Raw genomic sequence first — 6,142 nt, 5'->3', positions numbered from 1 at the left:
CATCATCAACGGACGTCCTTTGTATCCAAGTTCTAACGACATCTGGGAACGTCCACCTATCACACCAAACGATATTCTCATGGGTCATCATCTCCCACTGCCTCAACCAGAATCTGAAGAAAGGGTCAACCCCAGACATCTTCTAAGAAGCACCCAAGATGGAGTGAACGAATTCTGGAAATGCTGGATGAGATACTTCGCACCAAATTTGTTACCACGAAACAAGTGGTTCCGAACCAGAGAAAATGTTGAAGTTGATGATTTAGTTTTGGAGTTGGACCCGAATCAGAAAAGATCACAATGGAAGCTGGCTCGTGTCGTTGCCACGTATCCAGGAAACGATGGCCTGGTCAGAAAGGCGAGAATCAAGACCCAGAATAGTGAATATGACAGACCAATCCACAAGTTGTGTCTCATAGCTACCAAAGAGGAACTGAACACTTAATTAAGCCTATTCAGAGAAACAATGAACACTGACGCTATTTTCTCATGCTACTCATCATTGAACACTATCACGTTGTAGTCGTTGCTCAATTAGAACTTATTAATTAGACCTAATTTCCGCACTGGGGCGGAGTGATTTGCATGTTCATTCGCGTGTAAAAAAAAAAAAAAAAAAAAAAAAAAGTTGAATTAATTATCGTCGGTAATTGCGAAATCGCCTCGACCACGCGTGGCGGGAAAAACAAGTCATGTGACTTATGTTTTAAAAAGAAAATCTTATCATGTAACGGACATTCGAAGTCAAGTCAATCAACAGTCGCGAGCAAACATCAAGATAGCGATCAAAGGGATCCGACACCCAGGAACACAAATTGTAAGTTTCGAAATCGTTTGTCGCTTCGATTTAGAATGTTGTAAATAATAATTTATCTTGTAATTATTTCAATTTCAGTTGACTACGATGTAACCACGGACGCAACGAGCCGTGTCTCTAGTTCAAATAAATCTGACAACGTTTGATCCCTGGTGGGCTAATTTTCAAAGTAAGTAGCGCCTTTAACCGCAGGAGCGAACCACGCCTGATCTCGAGAGGCTACCCGGAACAAATGGTAGAAAAGACCTCCGAGAAGTTAAATATTAAGACAGAAAAGAAGCTCTAAAACACAAATCGAAAATTGCAGAAGGAACTACTGCCCTTTGTGTCGGGCAATTTCACTCAACCGTCAATACCAAACTTTGGAAAGCATAATCACGCACAAATGGCACTTTCAAATACAAATACTCAGAGATATATTCAGGGAGCCACCCTTGATCTGTTATAGAAAAGGAAAGTCACTGAAACACGTGCTTGTAAAAGCAAAACAAAGGCTTTGAGCAACACTAGTAGCCACACAGCATGAGTCGCGCAGACTCATTTGTCATTAAATCAACCCCAGACAGTACAGTAATCGCCACCGGGCTTATTTCCAGTATTATTTGTACGACTAAGCTTTCAAATAAGCCAAAAGTAGCCTGTACACAACTTAAAAGGCTTTACGGGGTTATTTCCTCTCGATTTACACCTAATTAATTTTGTAATATTTTCAGACCATTACGCGATGTAAATTTCACAATAAACTTCACGCAAGCAACGGAGTTTATCGGTAGATTTTGTCACATATTTCACGGTTATTCAAAGAAAAACTTACATATTCCACATATCAACATTGCCCAAATCCATTTGCGATAAAAACGACGACGAAAAAGCGTTGATCTCTCTCAAAAATCGTTTTCTTGTACCTCGAAACAACTTTTCGCCATACATTTCCTTCTAGCGACCAGCAATGTTTGCCCCCTGACGATCCCAGAGTTCTTCGCGCAAACACGGGTATCCGATTACTGGCAACTTATTCATTCACAGAAGATTGACAGAGTATGGCTGAGAAGATATGAGGGGTTTCAACAGCTTACCTGATAAGGAACCGAAATCATTCAAGAGTATGGATATAATTTCATTGCAGGTTTCTTTAAGTCCATTGGGTTACGGGTTCAACAGAGAAGAATAAGAGAAAGGTTAGCAAAATTAGATCCCCAAAATACTGTCTTGAGATGGGGTGCGTAAATTCGCTTTGGCATCTGGATGGACATCACTTTCTGATCCGATGGAAAATACTAATTCGGCTGTATAGACGGATTTTCTCAGAGAATAATGTTTTTGAAATGTAGTGCCAACAATAAAGCAGAAACAATTCTTGAATTGTTTCTGGATGCCGTTAAGAGAGACGGAGAATTTTGGCCTTCGAGAGTACGAGTAGATCATGGTGTTGAAAACGTTGGTGTGTGCGATACAATGGAGCAGGTTAGAAGAGAGGAGAGGGGCAGCTTCACTGCAGGGCCATCAAAACAACCAACGAATTGAAAGATTGTGGTGGAGGGATGTTTCCATTGTGCTTCCCACTTGTACTTTTACACTTTTTGTAGTATGGAATTGTCAGGCATCCTGGACACTGATAATTCAGTGCATCTTTCCACCTTACACTTAGTTTTTCAACCAAGGATAAACCTTGCTCTTTGCCAGTTCACTGAAGCTTTCAACCACCAAAATGTAAGAACAAAAAAAAAAAAAACTGGTTGCCATACCAAGTGTGGCTTAATCATATGATGCAGCCTGAAAACGCCCTTTCAAATGGAAAGTCATATGATTTTGAATACTATGGTGATGATCCTGATGGTCCAACTCCATTGGACAGTGATAACAATGTTGTAGTTGAGGAAATTGACCTGGGACAACATGATTCAGTGCAGTCATTTGTATTGGAAAGGCTAGATCCCTCAAGATAATCAAGTCAAATGGGAGTAGACATCTTCCAAGAGGCTCTAGAACTAGTGACAGTTAAACTTGGGCAACTGACAATTGCATAATACTACATGCATAATACTACATGTTTTTAACTTTATTTTTATAACTATTTTATACTATTAGACGTTTTATATTTTTAGAAATTGTATTTAGCAGGGCCCCTCTGGATACCAGCCACTGTGCTGAATGGGCCACCCTGCATAAATAAAGTTTTACCTTACCTTACATGTGTGTGGGCTGGGTAAAGGAGATTATGGCCCTTAAAGTATTTTGGCAACTCAATTCACAACAGAAAACCTACCCTGTATCAAGTAAATTATTTTCTCATCTTCCTTTTCATTGATATACAAAACTCAGAAACTGCTTGAATTACAGAATGCCTAACTTCTAGCAACACAACTAAACTGAAGAGAACTCCAGGCATTTGATAACTGCCATGTGCACTTCTCTGCCTTGTAGATTTTTCAGGTGCTTATCAAAACAGATGTTAAAATGTTGCAAGGTTAATTTGTTACCTCATTTTCAAAAGTACCCAGGACACAAGACTAACCTCTTGGTGCACTGGCGTAATGGCTACTAACAGGACTCATGTCACTAGCCAAAACTAACTTTGCACCAGCCAGCCTTTTTCATACACAGCTTCACTGACTTTTTTATAAGAGTGGTCAATCTTGAACATTTCTTGTTGCATCTAAAATGTTAATAATAATCACTGAGAAAATTTCACTCCCACAAACACGAATCCTGCTTTTCTTGAATATGCTTATGTTCAATCTCTGATGTACTTTTATCAGTGTTGCCATTTTCTTTTATCTCCCTTTAAAAGTTAAATATTTATCATATGCTTATTAAGGCAATTATTTCCACAAAATCCACTCATAGTTTCCCTGTTTTCATTAGTTTCTATTCTCTTCAGTTTTACTTTGTCAAGATAATTCTCAATTTTGTTTTCATCCAGTAGACCAGTACTCCATTCCATCATGATTGTCACAATGGCTAGTGAAAGTGCAAAATCTACTATTCAAAACTGAAATGTGTGGCTAGTTGGCAGTAGTGTTAGCCTTGAGCCCTGGGTACCCGATAATATTCACAACAAATTGGTGCCATGTTTCTCATAGAATATCAAGAAAAACATCGTTTTTAGGAAAGAAGTACCACATGTGGGTTAAATAATGCAAAACATGGGACAACAACATTGAAAAACTTAAAACACATCCCAATGTTCAATGATTGCTGTCTTGTAAAATGTAAAGGTTCTTATTTCAAAAATAACTTAAAGCCAGGTTTACACAAGCAGTTTTTGTGAGAAACATGTTTGACTGTGCACACGGCACAGCAAAAATTTTGTTTACAGTTCAAAGTTTAGTGTGCCAGTAATGATTGGACAGCAGAAATATGCACAATACCAAAGACCAATGTGGTAGCAAAATTTGCCACAGTTTATGTTATTTGCCACAAAAAGCTAGCACACACAGCTTTTAATAAACAAATATGTTTGTCACATAAAAATTGGTTAACTTACATCTACAAAAGCGGCAGTAATGGAATCTAAATTTTCGGTGTCCCTTGTGTCTCGGTTGTAGCAATGTCTCATTTACCTAAGCAGACTAATGGTTTGATCAAGAACTTCGACGTGCGCTTCTGCAACTTCTGAGTCAAAATTCTCAAAAATTATTTCCGTTTTATCCAAGATGTCTGCAAGAAACTTAGGAAACTCAACTTCTAACTCTAGTTCTCCTTCGCCCGCCATGTTTTCAGTGCTCTCTAGTGCTCAGTTACTCTCGTTCCTGTTGGCCGCGCTCGGCCCAGGAAGATTTCATCAATATTTCAGGTATTGGATTGAATCAATATTTCAGGTATTGGATTGCATCAATATTCGAGGTATTGGATTGAATCAATATTCCAGGTATTGGATTGAATCAATATTTTAGGTATTGGATTGAATCAATATTCCAGGTATTGGATTGAATCAATATTCCAGGTATTGGATTGAATCGTGAAAATTAAGAGATTGAATTGAACCAAAAATTTTATTTACCATTGGATTGAATGCCTTTTCTATCTTTAAATAAAACCGTTATTTAAAGGATTAAACATATATCGCAAGGATTAAACTTTGCTACAAACGGCTTGCCATACCAATCACAGTCAACTTTTAACGAGGCTAATTGTCAAGCAACCAATGAATGAGTTGCCAGTAATCAGATACTCGTGTTTGCGCGAAGAACTCTGTGATCGTTAGGGGGCAAACATTGCTAGTCGCTAGAAGGAAATGCATGGCGAAAAGTTGTTTCGAGGTACAAGAAAACGACTTTTGAGAGGGATCAACGCTTTTTCGCCGTCATTTTTGTCGCGAATGGATTTAGGCAATGTTGATATGTGGAATATGTAAGTTTTTGTTTGAATAACCGTGAAATAGGTGACAAAATCCACTGATAAACTCCGTTGCTTGCGCGAGGTTTATTGTGAAATTTACATCGCGTAATGGTCTGAAAATATTACAACATTAATTAGGTATAAATCGAGAAGAAATAACCCAGTAAAGCCTTTTAAGTTGTGGACAGGCTACTTTTGGCTTATTTGAGAGCTCAGTCATACAAATAATACTGGAAATAAGCCCGGTGGCGATCGTTGTACTGTCTGGGGTTGATTTAATGACAAATGAGTCTGCGCGACTCATGCTGTGTGGCTACTGTGTTGCTCAAAGCCTTTGTTTTGCTTTTACAAGCACGTATTTCAGTGACTTTCCTTTTCTATAACAGATCAAGGGTGGCTCCTTGAATATATCTCTGAGCATTTGTATTTAAAAGTGCCATTTGTGCGTGATTATGCTTTCCAACGTTTGGTATTGACGGTTGAGTGAAATTGCCCGACACAAAGAGTAGTAGTTCCTCCTGCAATTTTCGATTTGTGTTTTAGAGCTTCTTTTCTGTCTTAATATTTAACTTCTCGGAGGTCTTTTCTACCATTTGCTCCGGGTAGCCTCTCGAGATCAGGCGTGTATTGAAATTTTCAATATTCTCTTCACGCAAGCAAAAGAGAGTTTATCGGTAAATTTTATCGCTCATTTCACGGTTATTCAAACAAAAACTTACATTTTCGATGTATCAACGTTGCCAAAATCCATTCGCGATAAAACAATGGCAAAAAAGCGTTGATCTCTCCCCAAAACCATGTTTTTGGGCGTCGAAACAACTTTTCGCCATACATTTCCTTCTAGCGAATTGCAATGTTTGCCCCCTGACGATCCCAGGGTATCCGATTACTGGCAACTCATTCATTAGCATATGGTCCTTGAATTCTGGAAAATTAGCAGAATACTGAAACTCAATTAGCGATGGCGCTTCTTAGACATCAATT

At 38.6% G+C, this 6,142-nt stretch overlaps 1 protein-coding gene across 1 annotated transcript in view; it reads left to right on the top strand.

Annotated features, from left to right (window-relative positions):
• Positions 1-6,142, top strand: part of LOC149114595 (polycystin-1-like protein 2) — a 43,722-nt gene that overhangs the window by 16,985 nt on the left and 20,595 nt on the right. The gene's annotated exons all lie outside the window — the stretch shown is intronic.

Source organism: Orbicella faveolata, unplaced genomic scaffold (genome assembly GCF_042242905.1).
Source record: "Orbicella faveolata isolate gen_17 unplaced genomic scaffold, um_ofav_v1 contig_13, whole genome shotgun sequence".
NCBI classification, from domain to species: Eukaryota; Metazoa; Cnidaria; class Anthozoa; order Scleractinia; family Merulinidae; genus Orbicella; species Orbicella faveolata.
Note: the sequence above shows the minus strand (reverse complement) of the source record. Positions and strands in the feature narration are given on the sequence as shown.